The sequence below is a fragment of the Neopsephotus bourkii genome, unplaced genomic scaffold (assembly GCF_033783945.1).
Source record: "Neopsephotus bourkii isolate Nb327-2 ecotype Australia unplaced genomic scaffold, CSIRO-AGI_Nbou_v1 NB_214, whole genome shotgun sequence".
Classification (NCBI taxonomy): Eukaryota; Metazoa; Chordata; class Aves; order Psittaciformes; family Psittacidae; genus Neopsephotus; species Neopsephotus bourkii.
Window position 1 is genome coordinate 1,033,655 of NW_026900726.1, and position 15,146 is coordinate 1,048,800.

Consider the following 15,146-nt stretch of genomic DNA (forward strand, 5'->3'; position numbering starts at 1 on the left):
ACGCATGGAGCCTTTGGCCCAGTCACAATGGGGTGCTTTTGCCACTTCCTCTCAGTCAGGCTGACTTCAGCCTCCAGTAGAGTCAACTCTTGGGATCCTTCTGTCACTCTAGAAATACAAATGGGTTCCACCCCTTGACAGCTTGATGGCATCAGGGTACACTGTGCTCTGGTATCTACTAGAGCCTTATACTTCTGTGGGACTGATGTGCCAGGCCATCTGATCCACACAGTCCAGTAAATCCGATCATCCTTTGCCTCCACCTGGCTGGAGGCAGGGCCCCGCTAATAGTGATCACAATATGGTCACTTACATCTTGTATAAAGGGATTATTCTTCTTTATCACAGGAGCTGGAGTAAAATCAGCTCTTTCACTCCATCTGGGAACCTGCTCACCAAAGACTGAAGCCTTCATGGGATGATCATCCTTGACCTTTGTTCTCCCCTTCAATTCACACACCCATTTCTTCAGAGCTGAGGTAGGTTTTCCACCCCACTTTCTCATGTCTTCTCCGTGATCCTGCAGGTAAAACCATTGGGTGGCCAGTGGCATGTACCTCCTGTATCTTCTCTCTTGAGGAGTAGGATACCTTTTGTTAATAGCTGAGATGTGAGTTGCTACATGTGGGGAGCTGGATAGATCGTATAGATCATCTCTCAATTGTTTGAACTCCTGGGGCAGTTTTTCCACAGCTGAAATGATGGAAGGGATGAGATTGTCTTCAAATTCTCAGAGTTAACACATCACTTCATCCACTGTTGTTGGTACTACATCATGCCAGGTTATTGATGCCAGAGAGTAGGCATATGATGATGGTGCATTCCGTGTAAATTTCCGCCACGTGGGTCGTGTACATTCAGCTTCATCTGGATCTACAGATACATTCCCAGCATCCAACCTACAATAGATCGTCTCTACAATGGCTGATTCCCACAGAGACTGAATGCCTTTCTCTATTGTGGTCCAGTTGGCTGAATGACTCGTAACATTGTCCTTGTAGGGAAACCTTTCTTTCATAGCTGCGAAAAGCTACCTCCAAAGGCTGAGGAACGGTTTCTCTTTTGCAATTGCTTTGTCAATTCCCCCTTCCCTATCAAGTGATCACAGCTGCTTAGATTCCTTATCTTCTAGTTCGTGACTGTCGACCCCATGGTCCCGGCATCGAAGCAACTAGGTGATGATGTGCTCCCCTGGAGGATGGGTAAAATCTTTTTGCATGCTCCATAACTCAATTGAGGTCTGGGGTTGATAAGTCACCTCCTCTTCTTCTGCTTTCTCTGACCCACATAACTCTCTTTCAGATGCTGTCCTGTGTAGTAAGTGCATTGGTTCTTCATCTTTCTTCACTGTACTTGTTGCTTTTTGTGCCTCTTCTTTGCTTTTCTCCTGGCGTACAAGGGCAGCCAATATTGGCATGAACTAGTCCTTTGGTTTAGCTGCAGTGGTTATCACTGTGGTTGGAGTGGCTGCAGTATCTGTTGTTGGGGTTGGTGCAGCCGCTGTGCCTGGGGGTTGAGTGGCACCAGCAGCTGTGCTGTCTTGCTGTTGGGATTTGAGTAGCTGCTGTACCTGTCACTGTGGTTGGTGTAGCTGCTGTGCTTGGACTTGGAGTAGCTGCATTATCTGTTGTAGTCAGAGTTTGAGTAGCTGCTGTAGTTGTCACTGGGGTTGGTGTAGCTGCTGTGTTTGGAGTTGGAGCAGCTGTGTCGTCTGTTGCTTTGGTGTCAGATCCAGAGACATCTTTTTGCCTTTGACTGTGCTGGATAGTGTTGAACAGGGCTCTGTAAGTGTAGGCCGAGCCACAGCACGTTGTCATGATTTGTCCCTCTCTGGTATGACCAGGATGACAACACACCTCATTTAAGTGTTTTAGTAATTTTTTCAGATTTTGCACTTGTTCAGTGGTGAAGTTCCAAAGCACTGGAGGTGCCCGCTGGCCTATATACTTGCCCATACTATCCCACACCCCCTGTCACTCATGACTGTCTAGCCTCGGGGAAAATCTCTTGGTCCTCCTATATCGTCATTTATCCTTAGACAAGACCCAAACCCGACTCCGCTTAACTTTCGAGATCAGACAAAATGGTCGTGGGTAAAACACACTCTGTATGTGTGCCAACATGGTGATCCCCACCACAATCAGCAGGCAGGTCTCAAGGGTGCTCAAAGGCCATTCAAAACCTTCAGAACTCTCAAATGATGCTGTAAGTAGTCTCGTGGGGGAACTGTTTGTGTAAGGGAATGTCTCCATAGGTTGACCACCTGAAGAGGGGAAAAAAAAGATGTGTAATTGCTAAACACTTCCATTATATACCTCCCAAAGTATAGAGGTGATGACCACACTGGGAACTCAAGCCAGACCAGTTTTATGATCAATGAATCTTTTGTATTACAAGTCATTACCATAAAGTACAGCGAAACAAGAACCTTAGCCCAGGCCCCCCAGCCAGTAAACACTAAAACAGCAAATATTGGCTGTAAGTAAGGTACAACATGATGAAACTCCGAGATCAAGAGCAATAACTTTGAGAGCCAGTAAATCAGAATTGTGACGAGCGACTATTAATCTGAAACAATGAATGCTTATCACAAATACTATTAGACACACTCCGGTCAGATCTGTTGTTATGTTAACCCTTTGTGCCCCACATTGAGAGCCACAAAGAACTGTTGTGGTTTAAGCCCAGCCGGTAACTCAGAACCACGCAGCTGCTTGCTCACTCCCCCCCCTTCTTCCTCCCCCTGCTCCTGGAGGGGTAGGGAAGAGAATTGAAAGAATGTAACTCCCATGGGTTGAGATAACAACAGTCCAGTAACTAAGGTATAACACAAACCACTGCTGCTACCACCAATAATAATAATGACAAGGGAAATAACAAGGGAAGACAATACAACCGCTCTCCACCCTCCAGCTGATACCCAGCCTGACCTGAGCAGCGACAACCAATGTTGTTCTCAGGCTGAAAGTCAAAAACACAGCACTGAACCAGAAAAATGACTGCTACTGCTGAACCCAGGACATGGGAATGGAACTCTTTTAAGGGGCACAGGCTTTTATTGTGCTGGATTCACTAAAATAAGTGTGCTTTTGGGAATTGAGGTGATGGCTGAAACGCTCCTGCAGTCAGAGTCTTTGAGTAAACTTGTAGCCCAGCTGAAGGTAAATGGTGTTTTGATGTTGACTTTGATAAGCTCCCATTTTTTCACTTCCTTATCTGTTTTCCCAAACTGCTCATATCTAATTCTGAGAAGTGTGGCCTTTTTGTCCCCCTTCTCAGAAAAAACATGTAACTTAAGCCTTTAAGTTTGTTATGAGGATAAATATCTATTTTCCGATGATATCGTTTATCAGATGCTTGGCTGTATATTTAGACTATTAAGACAGACATTGTGCAGGAAAAAAAAGGAGGTTTAAATATGTCAGGGCAATATTATTAATTCTCACATTTTAGTTTTACATTAAGGATTCTCGCATGAGCAGGGGTTATTCAGACTGTATTCACTGCTGCATGTAAGTACACTTCTTTATGTTGGAAAGAATTGCATTCTGCCTTTAAGTGTAGCTGAGAGAAGCTCAGGAGGCAGGTGAATGCAGACAAGAATGGCATTGTGAAATAAGATTGTTGGAGTACCCAGTGAAACAAATGTCTTTTTGACAGTAAATGACAGATAACACTAATTACAAAGGCAGGACATTTAAACAAAACAAGCAGATTGAAATCCTGAGAAGGGATTAGTCAGGATTTACCTCTGTCAGTTTTTCCATAGAAGGTTATAATTGTAACCACTGGGCATGGCCTGTGCAATAAACTGGCTGTTCCCATTTACAAGTAATTATTAATAACACTGTTTAATTGCCAGCTAATTTCCTCTAAGGTGGCTTATGCTTGAAGCTTTTATGATTGAAATGTAAAATAACCCCATTATTCCTTTATTTAATTGATATTAACTAAGACTAATTAACATACAAAAGTTAAATCTGCTGTAATTAGAAAACCATTACAGACACCTAATTAGTATCAGAGGTACATTTTTAGTGGCATGGAACTGTTAGCATGAAAAGCATCTGTGTGAACCATATTGAAAGCAAATGGCTTGGGACTGAATATACCTATAGAGGTTTTGTCTTCATTGATTTTTAAGAAATAGAGATCTAAACTGTAAATCTACCCTTAAACACTATGTACAGGCTCTCAGACTTATAAACTACTTTTAAGGCAGCAGTAAATACATATGTCTTCAACTTTCATGGTGCACTATTACAGCTGGCTGCTTTTTTGTCCCTAAAAGAGAAGTTAAGAATGAGCTAATTTTCGCCAGTTATAAAAACAAAGTCTCATTCACAAAAGTGTAAATTTCTCCAGCTGTTTATGGAGTGGACATGAACAGCTAAAGAAGTCAAGCCAGGAAACAAGGTGGGGAAAAAGATGTTGAGCAGGAGGTGAAATGTAATGATGTAACTAACATTTTATGAAACTGGTCATTCAAGAAAGCTGTGTGTTTTACCTCCTTCAACAGTACTGTTGGTTTTGCTTTTAATTTTTTATTTAACGTCATCATTTTACCACTGTAGAATAAATTTGGGTGTTTATAACCACGTGGATATGCCAATAGACGCACAAAGCATGGTCACAGATGTGGCCTTAAACATAAATTTTTACCTCAGTTAAAAATTGAATGCATGTGCAGGAAGGGGAATACAACAGGAAAAATAATGGAAATTGTATAGCTTTTGATGTGAGGAGGGAGCTTACTATTTGGGAAAGCTTCTCTAAGCTAGACCCATAGCACCAGGAAGGGTTATGCTTGTAAACACCATGTCCACAGCTGTCCACTGAAAACCTCCCAGCTCTGACGTTGGGGGAAGACTAGCAGCAAAGCAGGGCTGTGGAGAAGAGCTAAAGCACAGCCAGATGTTACCATCAGTGTCATTATTTTGGGGCTGTGGATCCCAAACACCATCTCCTCCTACCAGTATTCACTGATATGTCAACCAGTAGTTTTACTGAATACATTCAAACCCTCCCTAACTGTCACTTCTGTGAGGAGCATTATTTATCACTGTTGGGTTTGCACCTGTGTCCTGCAAACCACACCTTGTGAATCACTGCCACAGTCCTACACAAATACAGAAAATAGGCTGAAGGGTATGGAAGACAATACAATGTTAGTTTCTGAGGGCAATTTCAGTCTGTTCTAGTGAAATGGTTAATGGAAAAACTACAATAGCTGATTGACTACATTCACAAATTAGGCTTGCAAAACAAGATAGATTCTGCATCAGAAACTGGAAGGAATATCATAGTATAGGAATGCATCTAGGTAACCTTTAAGATTCTTGAAAAGACTTCTGGATTCCTGTTACAAAATTAGAAGTTATAGGAAATACCTATCAAAGCAATTTCAAGGATGCATCCTCCAAATGCATATTAGTAGAATGTTAAGAAAATATTCAGAATCATTAAAAATTAATATCATATACCTGTTAAATTTATGTGCCTTCTCACAGTGAATGTGTTACATCACTACAGTTGTGGAAATAAATACAAGAATTTTGGTGATGAAAGGAATGCCATGAAGAGAAATTGAGCAACTGAAGATGTGTTACATGCAAATAACCAATGGGTCAATGGGGCAATGTAACTGATACTACTACTGATGTAACTTTTATAGCATATTGCCAGTTGTAGTAGGTATTTAAGATTACACTCTCATCTCTTTTACACTTCTCTCTTTTGATACATGTATTGAAAGTATTTTAATATTTTAATACGTGTATCTTTTAATACACGTATTAAAAGTACTGACAACATCTTTGAATACCTTTCAAAGGACATTACTTTCAATTTTAATTAGAAGACATTCAGATATGTGTACTAGTTATCATACTTAGACAATACGGAGAAAGTAATCCTGTGTAAAGTGAGAGCACTAAAGAACCAGTGGGCAGAAAATGTTAATAGAAAAATCTGATTGAAAGATCAGGTCGATTACTCCTATAAGCTATACTTTCTGAAAAGTATCTGAGTATAAACTGTAAATGCATTCTCATTTTTCAAGTTCACACCTTTTCAGCCTGTCACCTAAACTTGGGGGAAATGCAGAACTAATATAAGGATTGCATTTAGACACAAGTCCTTGGCTTAATCGGGATCTTTGCTTTTAACTAAGGTAGGGTTAAATTTGTGAACAACCAATGAAAGAAAGTAACCTCCCCCATCAGCATTCATGTTTGTAAATGCTAAATTAAAAGGAGTCCTTTGGATATGGAGCCAAAATGACTTGCATGCCATGTGTGAACGTAGTCAAATGGTTCTTGCTTGAACCATCTCACTTTGAAATGACAGATTTGTAATATCAAACACAACCCTTCCTCTAGCTGAAGTTCTGCCTGTGCAGCTGTCATTGAGCAAAGCTTCTGGGTACAAATAACATCAATGCAGGAATTTAAGAGTAAAAAAACCACCTGTGCAAACTCAGCTTTTTGTGGCTTTGAACTGAACTGCCCAGGCAAGTTTTGGCTGTGAAAGACCATTCTGTGCAATTTCAGGCCAGAAAACTAAATTGCCAAGAAATCAGAACTAAACCTGAGATCTGAAAGCATTTTCATCTATTTAGAAATGAGGTTTGAATTCACATGCTATTATGCTTATACAGTGGAAGTATAGTTCAATTTTAAAATATGAACAAGAAAGTGGTGGAAAAGGCAAGATTTGGAAGCTACAGTGCAGTGGCAGAAGAAATGTAGCAGAGGCAAAAAGCTCACCTCTTTTCGTTACAGAGGAAATAGTTTACGCCAAATCCAATTGCACTGGAGTGAGGGAAAAGGTCCCCATTAACCTCTGTGCAGCTGGATTAAGCCTTCAGCTGGCATAACTGACTTCCTCAGTGGATCATTTTCTGTATTTCATCCTGTATGTCATTAAGCTTTTTCAGTTTCATGCTGCTTTAAATAACATTGGTAGTGCTCAGCGTTTTGTCTATATTTTCTTAAGCATGGGAGATATCAGTGAGCATGAGAAAGAAGAAATCTGTCACCAGTGTATACAGCTTGGATCAGGGCATTGCAAAACTGTTCTCTGAATGTTGTGGGAATTACATTTGCACAAAAACATCTACATACAGCCATTGACTTAAACCCTTCAGACTGATCATGAACTTCTGGAAATCAGAATGTCTTCATTCATCATCAGGAATTCACGTTAAGATACACATTACTATTTTTAATGTTCATAGGAACCAAGGGATATAATTGAAAAAGCAGAAAAGAAGTGCTGACTGACAAAAAGATCTTTAACTTAGATTATATAATATGAATGTGAATAAAGATGCTTTAGCTAAGGAAAGCCAGATTTCTTGTAGGAAGAAAGAAGTACCTCTACAACAAAAATAGGTCTATATCCCATTGCTGAACAGTCATTAGTTTTTACAAGTTCCTTCCTTTTTCCAGGTTCTAATTGGTGGCCTATTGGGAGCCCTGAGTGCAGAGCTGTCAAAACAACCCCCTTTTTCACTGTTTTGTCACATTCCTACATAATTAGATGATTATAGTAACAAACACAGTACCAGCTGTTTGAAGCTTAATGCTACTTAAGTATTACCATGCCTTTATTTTAAAGGTACCAAAACATATGGGAATCATAAGTCATTCTCTCCTTTCCCCACTAAGCTAGAGTTTTGTATTCAGATGCTAAGCCTGTGTTTGAAGCAAGGGGAGAAAGAAATAGTATTTCTGAAATACACTGTAATAATTCCAACTCATCTGTTTCATTCATGCAACTCCAATTCCACTTTCTACTTCATCTTGTCACTGACGTTATTTCTCAGGGCAGAGAAGAGTACAATATTACAGAAACAGGTTAGTGCAGCTTTAGCAGCCCAAGGCTCAATTAATGGCAATAAAAAGAGTAATAACAGTCATAAAGAGTTTTGGAATGCTCTTTTCCTTGAAAAACTCCTCGAGGCAGCAGATGTATCCTTTCTAGATGGGGTTACATCATTGCTTGGGTGGCTACTGGAACTAATTTTTCTCCTAGGATTCAAATTTTCTGCAGTGGAAATTGTTGTCTGTTTTCACATAGGTACTTATTTTTCTCACTTCTTTCGTACGTTTTTAAAAGAAAGCTTATATAACGGACTAAAAAGACAAGAAAGGAAAATACAGCAGTAAGCAATTTAAAGATATTAAAAAAACCCTGCAGCCAAACTCACCCTGTACAATATTACTGAGAAATCTGTAGAGCTATTCCAGGGATTAAACTAACCACAGAGCTTGCATTCTTAGTTACACAGAGCTAGCTTTCTGCCAAAGTACTTTAAGACTCTGGCATCTTTTGCTTTCATGTAACTGGGAATCAGGTCCTATGGCTTTATCTCCTCCACTCAGAGCTCTGTTCAGTGAAATCCTTGGGATTTGCTTTCTGTGTTTATGACGGGTGGGAGGAATGTGCAATGGAGTGCTTGAAAGAAGAGTGAAGCCAAGGATAATGGAGGACTTTGTATTTCAGTATATAACCAGGTTCTTATGCTGTGCCCATCACTGGGACATCTCAGTGTCTCAAGGTAGTGTCACAAAGGGGTGCGTTTAGTACCTGTTGGGTACAAGCCCTACAGTCCCCATAGTTCATGGCAATATGTTTTCTGCTGTACAAGAAGATTCTGTTTCTTGGTGATTATTCTCTTAACATACTGTATATGTTCACATATGCTCATTCAGAAGTCAGCAAAGTGTCCCTGCACTTGGAACCAAATGTCTGGGGTTGTCAGTGAGGGTTTCAAGGTGCAGATTTGGCTGAGCCCCCAGGAAAACTGCCTCCCTCCCCTGCTTGGGTGGAAGCACAGGGGCAACCCATGCTGAGAACACACAGCAGGTGCAGTCACTCCATGTCAGCCAGGGGTCCTGTGGGTCTTCAAAGCAGTTTCTGGTTTTAGCTTGAGCTGGAGATTAAGATCTCATTGAATGAGCTCTGTGTTTTGGTTTCTTTTAAAGGATTCTGAGGCTATGGATGGTCTCCTTTTAAATATGAAATGAAAATAATCATAAGAACTTGTGTTACTCTAGCCAATCATAGAAAGTCGCACCCGCTTGCTCTCAGAAGTAAATTCTAATTAAGGATGATTGTATCAACAAATACTTTATAAATATTAGTAATGGTTGAAAGGAAAGAGAAATTTAAGATAGGAGAAAAATATTCTGGTTGATTTTTGGGGAAAAAAGGTTTATCACATGTGTTAGTGTTTCCAACAGAGCATTATGAATGAATATTCGGCTGCATAAAAGATTAAGTGAGTCTTTTTCCCCCCCTCTCCTTACCTCCTTACTACTTTCAGTTTTGAAAATGAATCCCTTCTAACAGGCTGATCTTTTTCTGATGTTGAGGCAGTGGACAACTGAGCTAGTTCACACTTGGGAAGCCAGATTTTGTCCCCTATTGCACATGTTCAAGCCTAAATTTGGGCCTTAGATTTTCCAACTGAGACAAGATTACTGTAGACAAAGGGTGTAGAAATTTACACTGGGGCTCGTGTAGGTATGCTAGAGAGATAATACTTTCCAGGACAGGAAGCCATTTCACCTACAGGCAACAGTGTTGGAGAGATAAATCTGCTTTTAAGCAACCCAAACAGAACTAGAGAACAGAATATGTGGTTTAATTGCTCAAGAGAAGGCTGAGGGAGAACTTTAAAGTCATACCCTTCCTTTTGCAAGGCCAACCAAACCTCTGGCATATATCAGAGGAGCTTAAAGAGTACTGAAGTTAGTGCTGCAGGTGACCACTGTCCAAACAGTACTCCTTTGCTCTGGCCTGACCCTCCCTCCCCCCCAGAAGAGGGTGATGCAGTGATCTTAGTACCATTTTGGGATGAAAAGTTGAATTCTTACTCTACTGAGACAGAAGTGAGGGAAGATGGAAGGTTGATTGTGGCCAGGGATGTAGACTTTCCCAATACACTGGACATGTGAAACCTGTGAGATTAAAATAACTCTCTGAAAATACACACACACACACACACACACACACACACACACACACATGTATATATATATATGTACTGGATTTTAGATGTGAACTGAATGCTTTTAACTTATAGTTTGGCTCCAAGCAGGCTCTTCAATGGCGGCACTGCAGTAAGACCATGTAGACAAATACAGCTGTGCCCTTATATTTAGCAGTTGCTTATACGCAACTCTAAGCAAGCAAAAACATTTTCTCAAGATGCTGAGAAGGATGCTGAGATCAGCCTTGCTCTCTTTCTGCATAAACTCCGACTCACACAAAACAATGTCCAGCAATGGATTAATAGATGGGCCTCAGTATAAAACTTTATCTGAATATTGGTGCCTTTGCCCAGTTTCATGCTCTCTTTCTATTTTTCCCTTTTTTTTTTTTGTGAAGCTTCCCTAGGAATAAGATGGTCTCCTACTGGGATGATTAAAACCAGTTGGCTGGCTCTGAAGTGAACACTCTCTACAGTATAGTACAAGACATGAGATACTCTGAATAAGCTTTTTCTCATATATCTGCTTTACTATTGCACCGACTAAAAAGCAAGCAAACGAAAAAAGAAACATAGCTCTCCCTCCCCAACCATGTTTATCTTGAGAAAGCCATAATGAATACCACTTGAGTTATTTTGACATCGGTCTTAAAGCTGAGATGTGGTCATTTTTTGTTTGGCTTCTTTTAACTGCTCTAAAAGATACACCATCCACGGAGTTTTGTTATTAAGGATTCAAACATGTAGGTTGCCGAGAAGGGATGGTTTTTGCTCCAGGTGGACTAAAGGATGATGGTACTAGAGAAGTGCAAGAGCAGATATTCAAGACTTTGTTTACTTTCTTAAAGAAAAAGAAAAACTCCTTGTTCTGAGGACACGCAAATACAATACCACACAAGTCCATGAAGAACAATTCTTGGAGTCTGTAATATCTGCCTGTTAAAAATAGGCAGACTATATGTTCTTCCTAGTGCTTCCTTCTGGAGTTGTATTCTGGCACCTTTTAGTGTAGAGTAAAAATCATAACCAGCTATCCACATGAATGCAAGGAGGAGAGATGTCAAACCAGAAGCATAAGGCCATATGATTTGTGCAACTAGTTTTAATTAGGCTTCCCAATGAACCCTTGTAGGAAGCTTACAAATATAGCCTGTACATGCAAGTGTGATAAAGCAAGTGGCTAGTGGCATACCTGACAAAATATTTCCAGATTGTTGCATGATACAGAATTTATTCATACTTGTTGAACAGTTAGCTGTATTTAGATGTCACAGATTATTTTATGGAAGGTACCTGGAAACTTAGTAGTATGCAGGCCATTTTTGTAACAGAAGCTACTATTTACCAGTATGAATTGCTTAGCATTTCTCTTAGTGGAAGACAGCTGCTTTTATATCTGGATGATAAACCAGATAGATTAAATTTAGAAAACGTACCTAAGGCATTAAAATGTCCCTGTTTGGAGGCTGATCAGAATGTAGTTAGGGCACTGAAGGACTGAACACACAGGCTAGCGGAAAGTGCAAGAGGGTTTTAGCCTGCATTGAGCTCTGCACTGTTTAAATATCTGTGCCTGAAACAATCTGCTTAGGTTCAGTAACAATTGGTTTGAAAGAAAAACTTCACTTCTAATTTTGCTTGGAATCTGCTGTGGTCAAAATTCAGAGATGTTGTTTTCTTGTCTCCCTGTCTCTGAATGCTGATGAAATGCTGTTACGATCTTGATGATAAAATCTAGTATGAAGCCATTGTCAGACTTCTGAAGAGAAGCAGCAATGTAACTTTTCCATTTCAAAGGTATTTGGAATTTTCTGTGGATAAGCTCTGGTACCACAACTGTCCATTTGAAAGACCAGTATGGTTTTTTCTCTGTCCTTCTTAGCGTGAGACTGGCTCATAATTATGAATTTTAACCATGAGCGGAAAGAAAAAAGACCACTTCTGTTCTGCTAAGCCAGAAACATTTTGTACAGATATATGTTTTGACTCAGCTTCCTTTGTCCACCTCAGGTTATAATTTGCTTTGCTGCAAGCTCTGTAGGTCTATGTACAAAGTGTGTATATATTTGGTTAGTTATTTCAAAACAATCTTTAAAGTTTATAGAAGACAACTTTAAATTTTAGCAGGGGAGAAAGAAGGCATTGACTCGGAAATAATCATGGCACACACCCAATTAATGTTTCTGTTAGAAATATTAGAGATGGCTAAGTTCAGTTCTGAAGACCCATATAGATTTGGGGGTATGTGGAGCATGGCTACCTCATTTTTGCAGGGAATGGTTGAGGTTGGAAGCAATCTCTAGTCATTTGGTCCAAGCCTTCTGCTCAAAAAGCATCATCTAGACCTTGTTGTCCAGGACTACATCCAGATTTTTAAGATCTCCAAGGTGGAAGACTTCACAACCTCTCTGGGTATCCTGTGCCACCCTCACAGTAGAAAGTGTTTCCTGGTTCACATTGGTTTTGGCTTGTAATTATTCCGTTAGCATCAGTAAACATTTTGATTTACTTCAGTGACATCTATTGAGTGGTCAGGAGGAGGGAGACAGTCAAGCCCAAGGCTCCTGAAGGTGAGTACTGAACACCTTGAGCTGCTTACCCTTTTCCTTAGCCTGCTGCATGGATTGAAAGCCAGCAGTGGCCTCCTCAATAAGCAAGACTGTCTTGGCAATCCTGCCTCCCTGCTCTTTCTCCACCTGTCTTCCTCTCCTGTTACCAGGAAACAGTGCTGGCACTTCTGCACATGGATGTGATTATCCATCTTGCCTAATCATCATGTATATCCAGTGATTATTACCCACTTCCAAAACTTTCCTTCGTTTGAAAACAAATTTGACAAAAAGTCGTAAAAGAGGAACTGTTTGTGTGCTTGATTGCTTTAGAGAGCAGCAGAGGTAACAAGTGTCTCTCTTCTTTGCACTTAGTGCATTCATTTCTCTGTGCAGAAGGAAGAGGGAGTGATATATACTCTAACTTCACAAGCATAAGTTGTTAGATGGAGTGCTTAAAACTCATTAAAATATGTCTTCTATTGTAAATCAAGGGGAACACCTGTAAAAGTGGGTAACGTTCATTTATACCCACTCTGTGCAGCTACAGAGTGAAGTGCTCTTGGTGTCAGAAAGGGGTGGAGGTGGCAAGTGGCTGGAAATAAGGCTTTGATCAGAAGTCAGCTGTCCAAAGTGTTTTTTTCATTTATGGTTTTTGATTTCTAAAATGTGTCCATCTCTTATGCACTCAAGTACATCCTTACTTTTAGAGAATCTGTCAGAGATGCCCACTGCATGGCATACAGTGCATATCTAGAGGAAGCATAAGCAGTTCAAGTCTATGTGAAATATTTTGGCTAGTTGCCATCTTTTTTGGTCATATATTTAATAGCTTCCTTAATGTCCTGGCTTTCTGTAATAGCAGAGAGACCTAGCAAATAGGAGCCAAAGAGCTCTGTGTGCATGCTCACGGGTGATAGGCACAAATTAGAAGGGCTGTGGGAAAGAAGCCCTTGACGAACAGCTGCTGTGCCATGTGCATGACAGGGCTGGGGAGGGGAAAGGCAGGTGGTTTTCTGATCAATAATGTTATACTAGTCAGAGCCATCTTGTGGGTGCAGTTATGGATAATGTCCTTTTCACATAATATGAATTTATGCTTCTAGCCCCATAGGAGGACTGGATGGCAGTGAATTATACTTGCATAGCTACAGCATGGTTCAAATTATGTGAGTTAGACAAGACTTATTTCCAGTTTTTAATGAAACAGTAGGGACAGATCCAAAGACTGACAAAATTAATGACAGGATTCTTGTGGGCTGCTTGCCATTTATTCAACAGCCACCTAAGAGGGCACTTTAGCCTCTAGAAAGAATTTTTAATGTAATTTTCTCTAACTCATAGGCTTATTTTTCTCTCAGGCTAGTGGAGAGGACCCCATTATTGCTTTTGGGAGGTGGCTCTGACCCTGGCATTGGATGTGAATTCTTCGAGAATGTAATTAGGAAATGTATCACTTCAGCATTTTATTTATTGTAAGCATACATCACTATAATACACCACTGTTATAAAATATATATCTGATATTCTGGAAATACAGAACAATCCCATTTATTTTAAAAATAGAAGAAAGACAACTTTCCTTCAAGATCACAAAAATATGCTTCTTGCTGCTGAAAGCATACTTTGCATTTGGTTCTAGAGTCAGTGGGTCTAAGTCCACATATATGTTGGCATGAGGGTGCCTGACTGCTGAATGTACAGCCTATGGAAATGGCAACAGTACTGTGAGAGTGTTTAACAACAACAGGCACAGCTTCTGACTCCCTTTGAGAAGTAAAACCATGTTTTTCATTTCCAGTCTTGTAGATCTTGGAAAGGCATCTGTGGAACTCACCTATATGTAGTGTTTTGTGCTGCTTATGTATACCTTTAGAAATAACCTTCCTTGTTCTATCCCAGTGGAAAGAAGTCTCTGATACTGCTGCTGGTGCAGTATTTTCCTTCTATAATGTGGTTTTCTGTTTCAAACCCTTCCAGTGCAAAAGAAATCATTGCCTCAGTGGAATTCAATGGCACTTTACACAGGCTTAAATGCCTACTTTGTGGATCTCTCCATATCTTTGTTAGAAGTTTAAACTACTATTTGCCTGATCCAAGACAGACTACTTGAACCTCTGCATTGGAACAGTTTCACTTTATTTAGTGTTTCCTTTTTAGTTATTTCCTACTTTTGATTTCCTGCTTCTTGCTCATTTCAGTGCGATATCTTAAGCAGTGGGTTCCATGAGTGTGGTTCTGCTTCATGCCATCACAGCTGGTAGCTGACCTTCCCCTAGGAAATGGCAATTTGTCAAAATAAAAGCATTTAGTAGAGATGAGTTTGAGGCACTCTTGTTTTCTATAAGATTTTAAAAATAAAATGTTCCATTTATTTGCCCCAAATAACTTTTTATGGTTTCTTCTTTCCTTCTACCTTTCATAAATGTCTCTACTTGAACAAATAGTCACAATTCGGGAAAAAGTGGACTTTATTTTGCCCAACTAAATATTTGAGGCTAAAGGAATTGTTTTCCAAATTTGCTTTTATGAGAAGTCAGATTTCTTTTAGTCTAAATCCTCACAAATGGCCAGTGTCAAAACGGTTGAATTTGCAC